The sequence below is a fragment of the Marmota flaviventris genome, chromosome 13 (genome assembly GCF_047511675.1).
Source record: "Marmota flaviventris isolate mMarFla1 chromosome 13, mMarFla1.hap1, whole genome shotgun sequence".
NCBI lineage: Eukaryota > Metazoa > Chordata > Mammalia > Rodentia > Sciuridae > Marmota > Marmota flaviventris.
In genome coordinates, this window is record NC_092510.1 from 84,666,829 (window position 1) to 84,685,721 (window position 18,893).

An 18,893-nucleotide genomic window follows, 5' to 3' on the forward strand; every position below is an offset into this window, starting at 1 on the left:
ATTTTATTTATTTACCTGCGGTGTTGAGGATGGAACCCAGTGCCTCACACACCACTGAGCCACAACCCCAGCCCCCAAAATTGTGGTTTTTTTTTTTTTTTTAACAAATACAGAGAAATAAATTAGTGGAACAAAATTGAGAGCCTAGAAGAAAAGCCAATGTTTATATGGAAATTTACCACATAACAGAGCAGACAGTACATATCGATAAGAAATAATAGGGGAACTATTTAACAAATGGCGCTGCGTCAACTGGTGTTGCATATGAGGGGGAAAAATCTGATCTCTATCTCATGCCACATGCAAAAAGAAATTCCAGGGAGATTAAAAACCTAATATAAAAAAGCAAAAATCGAAAGTATTGAAAGGAGATGTAGAGTATGTTTATGAACTCACAAGGAGAAAGGATTCCTTTAGCAAGATAAAGAAAACATAAATCATGAAAGAATTAATTCAACTATATTAAAATTTAAGACTTTCTTTATCAAAAACACTAAAAAGGTAAAAAGCAGTGCACAAATGCTCATCAAAGAATTAGCACGCAGAATATTTAAAGAACATTCCATCAAAGAATTAGCATGAAGAATATTTAAAGAACATCCATAAATCAATTGTTAAGACAACTCAAGAGAAAAACATGCGCAAAGCGTCAGAAGAGGCGACTTACAGAGAGGGATATCAGACGGACAGTGAACACATGAAGAAATTCTCGACTTGATTAAATGTCAGAAAAAAATGCAAAATAAAACCATGAGATCTAATTTTACATGATCAGCTTAGAGATGATTTAAAAGTCTTACAGCACCATGTGCCAGGCATTCTCTGTTCCACCCTCCAGCTCTACCTTGCACCTTCAGGGGAGACCCTGAGTCTGGGGTTCATTTCCCTGGTTCCCTCCCCGCCCTGCCTAAGGCTGACGAGGACGGCTGTGAGGCTCACCCAGGGCAAAGCTCGTGCTGAACCTCCTCTCACCAGCACGGATCTCTCCAGGTCCAGTAACACTTCCTCGCCTACTGCCAGGCCTGCGAGGTGTGGCTCGCTAGCGTGAGTGCTTCACCACCGTGTTTAGCCCAGTTCACAGCTGAGAGGATAACCCTGTCATCAAACTCTCCCTAATTAGCTCATTGGAATGTCGTCTTTCTGCCAAGAATGCCTGGGCTATAATTTGGATCTTGAGTGTGATATTATTGGGAGGTGGTGGAACCTTATGAAGTGGGGCTGAATGGAAGGAAGTTAGGTAGTTGGGGGCTTCCCTTGAACAACCCTGAACTGCCCTCTTCCTCTCTTTTGTTTCTTGCCTGCCACAGAATGAGCAGGTTGCTCCACCACACGCTCCCTGCCATGATGTGCTGTCTCACCGCAGGCCCAAAGCAACAGGGCCAACCAGTCATGAACCGGAACCTCTGAAGCTGTGAGCCAAAACAAACCTTTCCTCTTTGAAGCTTATTATCTCAGGCATTTTGTTACAGTAATGGAAAGCTGACCAGCACAGCCTGATACACTAAGTACTAGCAGGAAGGTAAAAGAATTAGAGCTATGTACTGCCATGGAACTTTGAACTGGTGTGATAGCAAAAAATGAGCAACAATTTGAACTTCTAGTGACCGGAAAAGGATAAGTAAATAGTAGAATGTTTATACAACATAATGCTGTCCCATAGTGAATATTAGTGGGTCAGGTGTTATTATATGTTATGACATGGATGAATTTTATAAACATCTTTTTAAGGGAGATAAGTCACATTTCCTGTGACAAAAGAAAATGGGAGAAAAACACACAGGTAGAATGATACGATCAGACTTTAAACATGCAAAGCAATGCTAATGATTGCTTGGAGATACAACATACATCACAAACGTACAAAGGGGTTTGAGAATGCTAGCTGTCAAGTAGAGGAGAGAGCTTCCTTCTAGGAGGGTGCAGGGATGAGATGATTTTTGAAGGGTGTCTACAAAGGGGATTTAGCTGTGTTGGCAACATTCAATTTCTTAAAATGGGTAGCAAGTCTATGAATATACATGACATTATTTTTAAACCTTGTTGTAGGTCTAGATATTGCACATACATTTTAAGATTTAAATAATAAAAGAGAAAGAAAAAATCCTAAAATTTAATACCCGGGGGAAGGTAGACATTTCCTATGAGATTGGAATGTAGATAGTGCCTACAAAATGAGAAAAATACATTGAGAGAAAGTCTTAGAGCTGTGCACATAGTATGCTGCCATTTGTGTATGGTGTGTATGCAGAAATCATCTCTGAAGGATACACGAGAAATGGCTAATCGGGGATCTTTTGGTCAAGGGGGCTGAGTGGCTAGGGGTAGGGTTTTTAGATATGTTTATATCTTTTAAATTTCATATTATGTATCTGTTATCTATTTTTTTTAAAAAAAATCAATAAAGTTCTTGAAAATGACCTGTAGAAGCCTCTATTGACTTCCTGAGAAGTCATACAGTGTGGCTATCCTGCACCAGTAGACCAAAGCTGCTGTAAAACAGGAGAGACCGTGGTGTTGAGTGGCTGTGACAGGGTCCACGAGGCCCTCCAAACCTACAATATTTGCTCTCTGGCTCTTTAGGAGAAGTTTCCTAACCCTCATTTACAAGGATGTACACGAGGGTAAAAGTCACACCCAGAAAGGTATCAGGGTTTGGAGTCAGGGACCCACATGGTTGGAGGGTGGTGTTTACTGAGCTACACACACAGGAGGAAACTCTGGTGGTGGAGCAGGGAGGTGGGACTAGAAGATTCTGTGTGTTTTGAGGCTGAGGTGCCATGGGAGGTCCAGATAGTGCTGTTGTCAGGCTGTAGGGTCTGTGGGTCTGGAGCTGCAGAGGGGTCAGGGCTGGAGCCCCAGAGCTGAGGATCATTGGCACAGACAAAAATGGACAGAGGAGAGGTCCCTGAGCCAGGAAGAAGGGGAAACCCAGAGACGTCACAGCTCTTAAGTTGGCCTGAGGAAAGGAGATGAAGGGTCAGTGGCCAGAGAATCAGGGGTAAAACCAAGAGAATCACAGAATGTGGGCACAGTGTTTCTAGAAGGGACAACCTGTAGGGACAAGCAAAAGCTATCAAGAAGGGCTGAAGACTGGACCTGGCTGCTGACCTGGATGGGAACATTAGCAGGGGAAAAGTGGGACTCTGCTGAGCCTTTGGTGGCCAGAGGATGAGAGAAAGGACATTCCAGGGTGAGGAGATGGGATCAGCCAAAAGGGAGCCAATGAAACCTGAGCCACATGCAGAGGATGGAGAGGAGAGTTGGGTTGGAATTCCCCTGGGAATGCCAGGCTGGAGGCTGGATGACAGGGACCCCAGGCAGGGGTGGAGCAGAGGTGGGGTGGAGAGAAGAGAAACGTTTCTTTAAAAGAAGACACAGGCTCTGCACTGGGTTCCTTACTCACCAAATCATGGCTCTACAGCCCAACATCAGGGTACATACAGGCTGGAGGCTGCCACCGCCATAAACTGAGATATCGTTGCTTCTATCAAGGGACAACAATAAGGACCTGTCATCAAGGTCCCTGTGGGCCTGGCTGCACCAGAGGTATCTCTATTAGGGGTGCTAACAGTTATCCTGTTGCTAAGGTAACAGGGAGTCTTGCATGGGGTTGCCCATCTCTTGTTTCCCCTATTAACAGCCAACTTCTTATGATTGCCCTCTCACTAGTCATATAATCTAATACCTCCATATTCTCACATGTACCTCATAAACATCTCAGCCAACCCCCCAGTCCCCTCTTCTACCATTAGAAACTGAGAACCTTTACGCAAACCTATTGATTATATGGTAGAAGATAACTGAACTCATCATTTCTGATTTTAGTGACAAAACTGTAAATGGCTGCACGTTGGGTACATTGAGTGCTGTAATCTTGATCTCCTTCTTAAAGGTGAGGTATTGGTGACCTGTAGGGACACTATAAGACAATAGGGCAGAAGCTTCAGACCTCGGATCTACACTGCAAGAGAGGAAGACACATAGACATCATGAAAAAATAAGGGAGGAAGGTACCCCAACAACAGAATCCATAGTTGGCACAGCAGGTGAAATGTCAGAGGAGTTCAGAACGTACATAACTAAAATGACCTGGGAATTAAAGAACGACCTAAGTGAGCAGATACAGGGAAAATCAATCACTCCAACAAAGAGATAAGAGAACAAATACAGGCGACCATCAATCACACCAATGAAGAGATACGAGAGCCAATACAGGTAGCAAGAGATGAGAGAGAGAGAGAGAAAGAGAGATTCTGAAAAAATAAAGAAAGAAAAAACAGAAATTTTTGAAATGAAAGAAACAATAAGCCAAATAAAAAAACTCCATAGAAAGCATTACCAACAGAGTAGATCATTTGGAAGACAGGACCTCAGACAATGAAGACAAAATATACAATTTTGAAAATGGTAAGAAACCATGAACAGAATATTTAGGAATTATGGGATACCATCAAAAGACCAAATTTAAGATTTATTGGGATAGAGGAAGGTTCAGAGATTCAAACCAAAGAAATGCACAATCTCTTCAATGAAATAATATCAGAAATTTTCCAAGCATGAAGAATGAATTGGAAAATCAAATACAAGAGGCCTATAGGACACCAAATGTTCAAGATTACAACAGATCTACAGCAAGACACATTATAATGAAAATGCTTAGCATACAGAATAAGGATAGAATTTTAAAGGCTGCAAGAGAGAAAAATCAGATTACATATAAGGGAAGATCAATTCGGATCTCAGCAGATTTTTCAACCCAGATCCTCAAAGCCCAGAGATCCTGGAACAACATATACTAAGTTCTAAAAGGATGCCAACCAAGAATCTTATATCCAGCAAAATTAAGCTTCAGATTAGATGACAAAATAAAAACCTTTCATGATAAACAAAAGTTAAAAGAATTCATAGCAAGAAAGCCTGCACTACAGAGCATTTTTGGCAAAATATTCCACGAAGAAAAAATGAAAAACAACCATGAAAATCTGCAAAGGGAAGAACTACATAAAGGAAAAGCCAACCAAAGGAGAAACCAAGTCAAGTTAAATACCAAAAACAAACAAAAAGGACCTGAAAATCAAATCATATCTCAATAATAACCCTGAATGGCCTAAACTCACCATTCAAAAGATACAGACCGGTAGATTGAATTAAAAAAAAAAGACCCCACAATATGCTGCCTTCAAGAGACTCATCTCATAGGAAAAGATGCCCACAGACTGAAGGTGAAAGGTTGGGATAAAATATTCCACTCACATGGTCTGTGTAAACAAGCAGGGGTTTCCATCCTCATATCAAATAAAGTAGACTTCAAGCCAAAGTTAAACCAAAGAAATAAAGGTGGACATTTCATACTGCTTGAGGGAACCATACATCAATAAGACATAACAGTTATAAATATATATGCCCCAAACAATGGAGCATCTACTTTCATCAAACAAACTCTTCTCAAGTTCAAGAGTCAAACAGACCACAACACAATAATTATGGGTGACTTTAACACACCCCTTTCACCATTCGATAGATCTTCCAAACAAAAGCTAAACAAAGAAACTATAGAACTTAATAATACAATCAATAACTTAGACTTAACTGACATATATAGAATATATTATCCATCAACAGATCCAGTAGTACATGGATCCTTCTCTAAAATAGACCATATATCATGCCACAAAGCAACTCTTAGTAAATACACAAAAGTAGAGATACTACCCTCCATCTATCAGATCATAATGGAATGAAATTAGAAATCAATGATAAAATAAAAGCTACTTCAACACTTGGAAACTAAATAACATGCTATTGAATGAACAGTGGGTTGCAAAAGACATCAAGGAGGAGATTTAAAAAATTCTTAGAGGTAAATGAAAACACTGATACAACATATCCAAACCTCTGGGACCCTATGAAGGCAGTTCTAAGAGGAAAGTTCATTGCATGGAGTTCATTCCTTCAAAGAAGAAAAAGTCAACAGATAAATGACCTAACATTACATCTCAAAGCTCTAGAAAAGAAGAACAAATCAACCCCAAAAGCAGTAAAACACAGGAAATAATTAAAATCAGAACTGAAATCAATGAAATTGAAACAAAAGAAACAATTGGAAAAATTAACAAAACAAAAAGTTGATTCTTTGAAAAAATAAATTAAATTAATAAACCCTTAGCCATGCTAACAAAGAGAAGGAGAGAGAAAACTCAAATTACTAACATCCATGACAAAAAAAAGGAAATATCACGACAGACACTACAGAAATACAGAAGATAATTAGTAATTATTTTGAAAATTTGTATTCCAATAAATTAGAAAATATCAAAGGCACTGACAAATTTCTAGAGGCATATGATATGCCCAAACTAAATCAGGATGATATACACAATTTAAACTGATCAATTTCAAGCAAAGAAATAGAGGATGCCATCAGAAGTCTACCAACCGAGAAAAGCCCAGACCGGATGGATACACAGCTGAGTTCTACAAGACCTTTAAAGAAGAACTAACCCAAATACTCCTTAAACTATTTAATAAAATAGAAAAAGAGGGAACCCTTGTGAACCCATCCTATGAGGCCAATATCACCTTGATTCCAAAACCAGACAAAGATATATCAAAGAAAGAAAACTTCAGATCAATATCTCTAATGAATATAGATGCAAAAATCCTCAATAAAATTCTGGCAAATCAAATACAAAACCGTTATCAAAAAGATAGTGCACCACGATCAAGTAGGGTTCATCCCAGGGATGCAAGGTTGGTTCAACATATGGAAATCAATAAACGTAATTCACCACATCAATAGACTTAAAGATAAAAATCATATGATCATCTCAGTAGATGCAGAGAAAGCCTTTGACAAAATACAACAACCCTTCATGTTCAAAACACCAGAAAAAACCTAGGGATATCAGGAACATATCTCAACATTGTAAAAGCTATCCATGCTAAGCCCCAGGCCAACATCATTCTAAAAGGAGAAAAATTGAAAGCATTCCCTCTAAAAACTGGAACAAGACAGAGATGCCCTCTTTCTTTTACCACTTCTATTTAACATAGTTCTTGAAACTCTAGCCAGAGCAATTAGACAAGTGAAAGCAATTAAAGGGATACAGATAGGAAAAGAAAAACTCAAATTATTACTATTTGCCAATGATATAATTCTATACCTAGAAGACCCAAAAAATTCCACCAGAAATCTTCTAGAAATAATAAATAAATTCAGCAAAGTAGCAGCATATAAAATCAACACCCATAAATCAAAGGCATTTCTGTACATCAGTGACAAATCATCAGACAGAGAAACTAGGAAAACCACTCCCTTTACAATAGCCTCAAAAAAAAAAAAAATTTGGGAATCAACTTAACAAAAAAGGTGAAAGACCTCTATATGAAAACTACAGAACCCTAATGAAAGAAATTAAAGAAGACCTTAAAAGATGGAAAGATCTACCTTGTTCTTAGATAGTCAGAATTAATATTGTCAAAATGACCATACTACCAAAAGCACTATACAGATTCAATGCAATCCCAATCAAAATCTCAATGACATTTCTCATAGAAATAGAAAAAGCAATCATGAAATTCATCTGGAAAAATAAGAGACCCAGAATAGCCAAAGCAATCCTTAGCAACAAGAGTGAAACTGGTGGCATCACTACACCAGAACTTAAACTATACTACAGAGCAACAGCAATGTATTGGCACCAAAACAGACCTGTAGACCAATGGTACAGAATAGAGGACACAGAGACAAACCCATATAATTACAATTGTCTCATAGTAGACCTGTTGGGTGCAGAGCAGGCTGAACTGTGTTGTCTGCAGGGCAGGCTGAACAGATGTTGGCTGCAAGATAGCCCACGCACTCAAACCCCCCTCTATCTGGTCCTTTATCACCTGTTTGCCTCAAGTCTGAACATTCAACCCTGCTTAAGGCTGAACACTTAACCCCCCCTTGGGCCAACAAGGCAGCTTGCAGACCCAGAGGCCTCATTAGATTTGGGCTATAAAAACTCCCTCCTGCCAGGCCCCCCTCTCTCTCCCTCTCTCTCTTTTGCTCTTTATCTTTCTTACGCACGCTCTCTCTCTCTCTTGCTCTTGCTCTCTCCCTGTTCATCTCTTCTCTTTTCTCTCTCTCTCTTTCCTTCTTTCCTTTCTCTTTGTTGCACGGCTGCAATAAAGATCTTTTGGTTGCTCCGAGTGTTGTGGTCACTTTCCTTTCAAGACCAAGGTGCCAAAAACGTATATTGGAGAAAAGATAGCCTCTTCCAAAAATGGTACTGGGAATACTGAAAATCCACATGTAACAAAATGAAATTAAATCCCTATCTCTCACCATGTACAAAACTCAACTCAAAGTGGATCAAGGACCTAGGAATTAGACCAGAGACCCTGCACCTAATGGAAGAAAAAGTAGGCCCAAATCTCCATCATGTCATGCTGAGAGCCATAGCCAAGTAGGAATGACGCATGGCATTTTTGGGTTGAAAGGTGACCCTGCTCAGGGATTAGGGTGGCTCTGGGTTTAGGGTGGCTCTGGGTTTAGGGTGGATCCTGCTGGAATAGGGCAGCTCCAGGTTTAGGGCGGATCCTGCTGGGATTAGGGCATATCCTGCTGCCTCAGGCACCCACTCCTTGAGTTCCCGTTGAGTTCTCATGGGGTTCTGAGAGAATTGGTGCACGGAGCCAGATAGAGGCAGTGTATTCACTGGTAGTGTGGGTAGAGTGCCAGTGAGAGTTCGGGAATAAAGAGTTGCTGTTTGAATCTACAAGGCTGTGTGGTGGCTCGGTTATTTTGTGCCCAGCCAGACTGCGGCAATGTCAGATTAGGCCCTGACTTCCTTAATAAGACTCCTATAGCGCAAGAATAAAAACCAAGACTCAATAAATGGGTTGGATTCAAACTAAAAAGCTTTTTATCAGCAAAAGAAACAATCAGTGAGGTGAATAGAGAGCCAACAGAATGGGAGCAAATCTTTACCACAAGCACATCAGATAGAGCACTAATCTCCAGGATATATAAAGCACTCAAAAATCTTAACACCAAAAAACCCAAATAATCCAATCAATAAATGGGCCAAGGAACTGAACAGACACTTCTCAGAAGAGGACATACAATCAATTAACAAACAAAAAAATGTTCAACATCTCTAGCAATTAGAGAAATGCAAATCAAAACTACTCTAAGATTTCATCTCACTCCAGTCAGAATGGCAGCTGTTATGAAGACAAACAACAATAAGTGCTGGCGAGAATGTCGGGGAAAGGCACACTCATACATTGCTGGTGGGACTGCAAATTGGAGCAGCCAATATGGAAAGCAGTATGAGATTCCTTGGAAAACTGGGAATGGAACCACCATTTGACCCATCTATCCCACTCCTTGGTTTACACCCAAAGGACTTAAAAACAGCATACTACAGGGACACAGCCACATCAATGTTTATAGCAGCACAATTCACAATAGCTAAACTGTGGAACCAACCTAGATGCCCTTCAGCAGATGAAAGAATAGCGAAACTTTGGTATATATACACAATGCAATATTACTCAGCAATAAAAGGGAATAAAATTATGGCATTTACAGGTGAATAGATGGAGTTGGAGAATATAATGCTTAGTGAAATTAGCCAATCCCAAAAAAACCAAAGGCCGAATGTATGTTTTCTTTGATATGAGGATGCTGACTCATAATGGTGATGGGAGGAGAGCATGGGAGGAATGGAGGAACTTTAGATAGGGCAAAGGGGAGGGAGGAAAAAGAGGGAGCATGGGGGGTAGGAAAGACCTGGGAATGAGTTGGACATCATTACCCTAAATACATGTATGAAGACAGGAATGATGTGAAAATACTTTGTGTACAACTAGTGAAAAATTGTACTCTACATGTGTAATATGAAGTCAATTGCATTCTGCCATCATATACAATAAATTAGAATAAATAAATAATTTAATTAAAAAAAATAGAAGACACAGGCTTGGCTCCTCTCTGGGAATATTGAGATTGGGTTAGAGTCCCCAGGAACTAGAAATAGCACCTCCATGCCAGTCCTTGTTAAAGTTGAGCAGGGGTGGAATTCACTTCACGTGATCACCCAGGGCCAGGCCATCTGTGGGTGCACCTTCCGTTTGAGACTTGGGGAATGGAATGTGGAGGACACGGGTACTGGTAATTCTGATGAGGATTTAATTAAGAACTCAATTTCCCCAGACTTCCAGGACTTGACTGCCTGATGGTTCTTTAATAGGAACTGTTGGTATGTTCTAATTATGGCAGGTTATTTATGGGCTAGGTCTCCTGTCTCGGCTCAATTATGGTTTGTTTGGGAGATTCGCATTCTTTTAGGACTCAAATCTTAATTGAGTTTACTGCGTTCCCCAAAGATGCTCTTAGGGGGCCTCTCAATGTTGTTCTTTTCTCTACCAGAGATCCCACCACCCCTTGTCTTTCTCTTTGTTCCACTGGTGTCCCAAAGTCAAAGTCATTCCCCCCTCCCCAGCTGTCCCTCGTCACTCACCGCACTGGCTGTGTGGCTGCGTCTGTGCTCCCTCCTGGCTCTACATTGGTCCTATAAATTGAGCTCAGTGGATTCCCTTCTATTTTGGAGACAGGATTCTTTAAATCCATATCTGAGTATTAGTTATCTTTGAAATTCTGGGAGACGTGTACATTCCTGGTGCTCAGTCTCAAGGGACACAGTTGATACCCAGAAGTGGAAGATACTCACGGGTGTTTCTTTGTGGAGGGGAAATTCCTGGTTCGTGACCTTGGGGACATTCCCCGCTGTGGATACATTACAGCTGGGTCCTAGGAAGTGGGTCCCTTCTAGACTGGCAGACCTCCAGAGCTCATGGCATTCTGTTTACCTCCATGCTTGTGCTAGGGGGAAAAATCTCTTCTAATATCAGGGCCTGGTGTACACCTACAGGAAAGAACTCTTTATTTTGAAGAAAGAACTGGGAAACTGCTTGGGGGAGGAAGTGGAGGCCGTGAGAGCATCAGTAGGAAAGAGACCTCAAAAAGACAGAGTCACGTTCTGCTTAAGAATTTTGAGTCGGTAACTTTGAACAACTCTAAACTAGACTTCAGATGACTGGGGCGGCAGTTCTCACTGTGAAGTTCTTCCTGATGCTGTGGGTGTGATGACCTTCTTTCATACCAAAATCACAACTCAAAGTCTTTCTTTATATATAAATAACTTGTGAGGGTGAGTGGGAGGGGGGACATCCAGAAAATGCCTCTGGCTGTCACTCAGGATAAGAATCAGGTAGGGTAGAAATGCAGAATCCAAGGAGGCAGCCTCTGAAAATCCCTAGACAAGTTGGGAGGGATGCTGGGTTTTGCTCTGAGCATAGTCAGGATAGGAAGATTGATGCTGTAGTAACAAATAACCCCTCCACCTCATCTAAATGGTTACAACCACAAGGACTTATTTCTCACTCATATTCTGTGTCCGTCCTGGGTTTCCCCAGCTGTCAGCAAGCTATCTTCGCTTTGGGATTCAGGCTGATGGAGCTGCTCCTCCCCAGGATGTTGCTGGTCAAAAAGGCAGAGGGGAGGGCTGGGCTTGTGGCTCAGTGGAAGAGTGCTCTCCTGGATGTGTGAGGCCCTGGATTTGATCCTCAGCATCACATAACAATGAATGAAATAAAGGTATTGTGTCTACCTACAATGAATATATATATATGGGCAAGAGAAGACGATGAAGCACACTGATTTCTAAAGTTTCTGCTCATTTTAGAGAGGGAAACATGCTTTTTTTCCTGCTTATAGTGGAATTTGAAATTCCATCACTCTCAGGGGCCCTCCCTACATTTTCCCAATAACATACCTGGCAGTGGTATTTATATTTGTGAGCTGTTTCAGTATCCAAGATGTTCTGGTGCACGTGACAGCACACGAAGAGGCTGTGCTGTGCACAGGAAGCTTGGAGTCTAGTGCTTTCTTAATCCCAGACACTCTGTTTTCCTCCTTTAACCAGGCCAGGGCTGAAATGTCACCATCTTAATTCCTACTTCTGTTTGACATGAATTTTAGATCCAACATGTTCAATATTCCAGTCTTGAGTTTCAGACAGATGCTGGGTTGGAATCCTGCCTGGCTTAAACACTTAGGGACCAGGTGACCCTAGCCAAAGGGAGTGACTGAGATTCACACTCTTCCCTTGAAAATTGAAACAATAATAGCACCTGAATTCTCCCAATTGTTTTGATAATTGAGACAGTGCATGGAAAATGTCAAGCCTTTTAAGTAAATCTAAGTGCTAAATAAATCATAGCTGTTGCTATAAAAAAGATTCTGCTCAGCAAGGTCATGGCTACTCATGTTTAATGGGTCAAAGAAAGGCACCTAGTCATGTCTGAGTTTACCAGGGTGGAGTGTGTTCAGAGCCACGGAAGAGGTGCCAACTATGGGGATCAGTTACACGTGCTATCAGACATACATTGTGTCTTGAATGTGGCTTGTGCTCAAGGTCATTTAAACTTTAAAAGGTAAGGTGGTCATTTACTAAATAGTGAGGAATTACCCAAGCGTGTGGGTAATTCCCTACCTCCCTCCCCTCCCTCCTTCCTTCCTCCCTCCCTTCCTTCCTTCCTTTCCTGATTTCTTTCTGACTGGTCATAATGCTTCAATGTGTTGGAGGAGTGCTCAACCCTATACTGTCCTTGTTTGTAGGACCTGGACACTGGTCTGCACATTAGATTTTGGGGTCTAACTATGTAAAAATGGAAAGAGCAACAGGGATGCTTCTTTCCCCTGCCGCCCTCCTGGCCTGGTCCAAGACCACAGCTCCTCCGTCCTTAGGTACTGTGATCTGGACTAGCCCCAGGGCACAGCAGGCTGTAGGAACAGTTCTTTCCATGGCTCTGGTCAACAATTCCACAGACGTCTCTCGATGGTTAACATGTGCTATGAGTTATGTTCTCTGGCCATTCTCGACCTCTTCCAACAGAATGAGATGTGGATAGCATTGCGAGGGACACTGCAGCCTCTCAACAGAGAAGGATAAGAACCAATAAGGGATAAACCAGGATCGCTGCTGAAGTGGAGCCCCAAGTGTTCCATGTGAGGCCAGAGCCAGGGAAACAGCAATCCCGGTAGCAGGGGCAGCTCCCTGGAAGCAGTGGCCTCTGATGGGCATTGCAGGATGGAGAGGAGTTTTAAAATTTGGATTTATCGTAAATTTCATCTTTAAAAGCAATCCAATTTCATTGTTTTAATTTAGAAAATAAAGTCTAAAAGAAAAAGGTGACTGAACAATTTGGAGGACACAATCCTAAACATTATATATAGATTATTTTACCAAACTATGATATCATTATATTATTTTGTAACCTGGATTCCTTCCAGCGTGGTAAGCTCTTTTCATAACAATCAGTGTGGGCCGACACTATTTTGAATGGTTGCAGATATATGCAAGCTGTGGATGCATGATAATTTGTGTAACCAATGTCTATGGAGGGAATATTCAGATGGTTCCCCACCTTGTAATGAATAATTTGGAGCATGCTTCATTGTGCATATCCATAGTTATTTCTGAAGGATCAATTCCTGGAAGGCAGAGTCCAAGGGCATGTACTCCGTCAGATCCTGTAAAGAAGATAAACAGGCGAACATCAGCAGATCTGATCACCACTGGAGCCGAGGGTCTGAGCATGGGCATCGCATCCTGCGGGCCAGAGGACTCCAGCGAAGGTGTGAAGGTTAGCAAGGACGGGGTGGGGTTCTGTGCTACTAATCTTCTTTAAAGACAAGCAAACATCTCCCCACGGTACCCTGCTCTTGATGAGAGCGAGTCAGGGAAGGAATAGCCTCCTGCTCAGGCAGGAAACCCCAGCTCCCCATAATTCTCCAAAGGCCCATAATCCTACTTCCTCCTTCCTCCCCTAGTGGGTGTGTCTCAAGTGTCTGTTGGGCTGAGTTGGCACAGAAGCCTACCCCTGCCGCCCCCTCAAAGCCCTCTCAGCCTCTGCTTGTGGGATAAACAGGCAACAAAGGTGAGAGCCACAAGCCACTGGGAGCTTGCTTTGCCACACTTCTGTGGTTATGAAGGAAGAATATGGTGGGATGCATCCTACCCAGCATCCCCTGTTTTCTCCTCGTTTACATCCCTGATTTGGATTCTATAGGTTTTCAGGTGTGGAGGAAATACCTTATGACCTCAAAATATGAAATACTCTTATAATCGTTTATCACTTTCATTGAAAAAGGGTATTGATCCTATATAACGCCCGTGAACCTGGGAATGCAGGTCACACCCCTCTCTGCCCAGCAGGGTCAGCTCAGGCCCCAGGTGCTGTCCTGGGCACTAATGTGGGTACTCTTTGGGGTACAGAAAAGACACCCTGCCAGGTGGAGCCCTCCCCTCTTCCATCTCCAAATCTGGCTGATGCTCCAGGTCGGATTCTTAAGTGACACACCCTCCATGAAGCCATGTCCTTTGCTGTCCTTTCTGAACACTCTTCTCTACAGGGTAGACTCCTAAGGCCACGTGCCGCCATTTTCTCTCACTGGCTTCCACCTGCAACAAGAGGTCTGTGTTCATTTCCTCTTGCAGCCATAACAGTTACTACAACCTTGGTGGCTTGAAAGAAGCCCTGTTTATCACCTCACGGCACTGTGGGGCTGGAGGGTGGCCCAGGCACACTTAGTGGGTCCTCTGCTCGGGGTCTGAATGGTGGTGGCTCCTGAGGCTCCCACCTGGAGCTCTGGGGATGATTTGCTTCTAAACCCTCTCAGGTTGTGGGGCTCATTCAGCTCCCCTGTTAGACTGAAGCCCAGTCGTCTTGCAGGCTGTCGGCGGGGTCTGCCTTGCTGTCCCCAGCTGGCCTGAATTGCTCTGTGCTGCTTTCCAGGAGCTCCCTCCAGCAACGGTGGCTCAGGCCTGTCTCACACTCGTGATATCCCCTGTCCCCTTCTTCGGCACCTTTCCTGCTCCAGCCAGAGGAAGTTCTTGGCTTTTGATAGCACAAGTGGATGAGTGGACTCCTCGCATAATCCAGGATGATCTCCCTGTTTGAAGGCATGTAACTTTAATCATGTCTGAAAGTGCCTTTTTCCTGCAGCCTAACATATTCACGGCTTGCGGAGATTAGAGGGTGAGCGTGGGGTGGGAGGGCCGGGGGCTTCCCCCAGCACAAGTGGTGGCAAGACTCAAGCTTTCCTTGCTACTGTCTCTAGGAAGGTCCAGCAGAGGCCCTGTGATTCTCCAAAGGCCCATCTTCCTCACTCTGTGCAGCTCTCTCTCGGGTCCCTGGTCTCAGCTGCAGTTTAATGGGACATTGACTTCTGCACAAATGATGCTGATGAATCATCTCTTCTCTTTGTACAGAAGTTTGCAAAACGGGGGAGAAGAACAGAGCTCACAGAGGGAAAGTTACAGGCAGAATCAGAGCATCGACAGGGCAGGAGGTCACCCAGCCAGGCCCAGAAGTCGGTCTCAGGTCTCTAGACTGCCAAGCCACCATGCTTCCCAAATCTGAAAAGTTCCTGGGCACCAGAGCAAGGCAATGAAGGCATACTTCTTTGGGTTTCCAAGAGAAATTCAAACGAGAAGATGGCCACAGTTGGGAGTTTGGCTGGCTGTTCCTGGCTCCAGCTGCTGGGAATCTGCAATGGCACAGCCCCACACAGTGAGCGTCACACTCTGGTAGACCATCTCGAGCAGCACTCCTGGCTTTCCAAGCTGACATGGCTCTGACCCAGCCATGGTTCATCTTAGCATGGAAGAGGAGAGCCTGAGAGCCACCCAGCTGTAGACCTGAGAGGCAGTCTAGAGATCATCCTGTCCAAAGCCCTTCATCTGATCTTAGAGATGGGAAACTGAGGCCCACGGGGGAGGAGAAGTTGCCCACGGGGGTCAGAACTGTGACCCGGCCATTCCGCCTTCCAGCGTAGAATCCAGCCCTCAGTTCCTTCATGTCTTCCTACATGTCCTTAGGGTGATGATGTTCATCTCATTCCACCGCCTTTCCTACCCCTGCCCCCTCCCTTCCCCTCCCACCCCTCTGCCCTATCTAGAGTTCATCTATTCCTCCCATGCTCCCCCTCCTACCCCACTATGAATCAGCCTCCTTCTATCAAAGAAAACATTCGGCATTTGGTTTTTTGGGGATTGGCTAACTTCATTTAGCATTATCTTCTCTAACTCCATCCATTTACCTGCAAATGCCATGATTTCATTCTATTTTATTGCTGAGTAATATTCCATTGTGTATATATGCCACATTTTTTTTATCCATTTATCCATTGAAGGGCATCTAGTTTGGCTCCACAGTTTAGCTATTGTGAATTGTGCTGCTATAAACATTGATGTGGCTGCGTCCCTGAAGTATGCTATTTTTAAGTCCTTTGGGTATAGACCGAGGAGTGGGATAGTTGGGTTGTCTCTTGTTCTTTTGTTTGAGAAATCATGATCTATTAAAAATAATATTCCCTTCAACCACACTCACAAACTGAAATGCCCAGAGCGGTTGAGGATAGAAGTGAGCTGGGCATAAGAAAAATTGTGATTGCTCTTGACTCAATTTGATTTTTCATTTTGAAACAAAACGAACACAGGAAAACATTTTCCCACTACAGGCAAAGCAACAGTGCAAGCACAGTGACAGATGGTGACTGTGCCTTGGCATCAGGGTAAGAGACAATAGGGAGTGGTGGGGAGTGTGGAAAACTGAAGAGCCCTGGCCTTGTAAAGGTGTGGTTCCTTCTCAGTGTAGCTGACTGCTGCCGTGTAGGAACACAGATCTGGAGTGGTTGGGTCTCCAGATTTTTTTTTAAGAGAAGCTAGGAATCTGCATTTTTAAAAATGTAAAACATCCCAATTATTAAAATTTAGCTCAACTCTTTAAAAACATTGGCTGGGCCAAACAAAACATCTGTGGACCAGAAGCTGCGAGTCCTTGGTTTCTGCCTTCTTTATGTGCCACCGTCCTCTTTTTATTTAATCCTCTAGTGTCTGTGTGAGTACATTAAGGTTGCTATCAGTGGCCCTATATGAGGATGAGATTCAAAACAAAACAAACAAACAAAAAAAACTACTAAAAACTCAGATGGTGGTAGCTCCCTGCAGGGACTGAGGTTAAATCTGAAATTATAAACTGGATTCTCCCAAACTGGCTGTTTCTGAGATAGAATTCTTTTCTTCTCCAGCCTTCAACTTCCCAGTTAGCAAAACAGGTCAGGAAAACCTACCCTGTCTACAACTTTGAAGTCCTGAGTGAGAAAGTGCCTCCCAAACTGTGAAGTCTTGTGCAGGTTCATGTAAAGGGCTAAGGTATCCCAATGCAATGAAAGAAAGGCACGTGCTTCTTTGAATCCTTCTCTGCTAAGGGGGTCTTTGTAGATTTTAGACAGTTTTAACTCACATGCCAAATCCAAAGCATTGTTTTCAATAGCAAAAAATGTGAAATGACTTAAATGCCCATTGATGGAGGAATGGATAAACAGAGCATATAATCATCAGATGAAATGTTATCTGGCATTTAAGAAGAATTAACTGTGTGTGTATGAGAAATGACATGGATTGATCCTGGAAACAAGACTGAGTGACAAGAGCAATTTGCAGAATCAGTACAGTATGTTGACAACTACGTAAATTTTAAACCCCACCAAAAAATCTCTGCATTGTTCACGGATGCCTGCTTGTGTATTAAAGTATGTAATCATGGTGGGGAAGAGGCTCAGTTAATTCACAACAATGGCTGACTCTGCATAGGAAGGGAGGGGGACAGGACCAGGTGGAATAAAAAAAAAAAAAAGCTTCAATTTGATCTGCAATTTAGAAATTCTTTTTTAAAAAAATCTGAAGCAAATGCAACGGGATGTTAATATCTGTGAATTCTAGATGGTGAGCATGGGTTTCTGTTGTTTTCCAGATTTCTCTGCTTGAATTTTTTTCATAAATGAAAGGAAGGAAGGAAGGAAGGAAAGAAGGAAAGGAAGAAGGTTGAGAGGGAAAGAAGAGCAGAAGGAGGGAGGGGGACCGCACGTTACTCCAAGTCATATCTGGAGCTGGGTTCAAGACTTGGGACCAGGGCTGGGGTGGTGGCTCAGTGGTCGAGCACTTGCCTGGCATGTGTGAGGCACTGGGTTTGATTCTCAGCACCACATAAAAATAAATGAATAAAATAAAGATCCATCAACAACTAAAAAATTTTTTTAAAAAAAGACTTTGGACTAGTAATTGGCTGCAACACTGTGATAACTGGGGTTTTGTGTGGAAATGCGGGGAAAAGTTTCTGTGCTGTATAGGTACTAGCAATGGACGCTCCTAAGGACATTGAACCCAAAGCAGCAGCCAATGATATATATCTGTGGAGAATGTCACACAGAAAATGAAATAAAATCCACGGATCCAATCAGATGCAGAGAATGTGGATACAGAATAATGTACAAGAAAAGAACCAAAAGATGGGTGGTTTTTGATGTCTGATGAAACATGGGAATTCAGAGGAGTGTCTTCCTTTGTACTTGGATTTGACCCTTTAATGTTTCTCATTATTGTACAGGTTTTGATTTAGCACACTTATGAATACAACTCTGTGCCTATGATTTCATTTTATTTCATGTTCCAAACCAAAGTGTGTTTAGGTATCAATAATCTGTATAAAGTTTTTTTTTTTGTTTAATTAAATGACCTTTAATTTAAAAAACAACTTGAACCGATTTTACGGCACGTGGAAGTTAAATGAACAACGGGCCGCTGTTCTTTGTGTACTGGGCTCTCACTGTCCGCAGCTAAACCCACTCAACCTTCATCAAGTTGAGTGACCAAGAATTCTCTTCAGTTCTCAGTCTGCCAACGGTGAGGATCTCAGGCCAGTGAGTTTCTCTGATTATAAATGTGGAGTGTCATTCTCCGCCGGCCATTGGCTCAGACTGTGGAAAGAAAAGA

At 42.6% G+C, this 18,893-nt stretch overlaps 1 pseudogene; it reads left to right on the plus strand.

Moving 5' to 3' along the window:
* Window positions 1–18,259: 18,259 nt before the first annotated feature.
* Window positions 18,260–18,431, plus strand: LOC114103674 (DNA-directed RNA polymerases I, II, and III subunit RPABC4 pseudogene; annotated as a pseudogene).
* The last annotated feature ends 462 nt before the right edge of the window (window positions 18,432–18,893 follow it).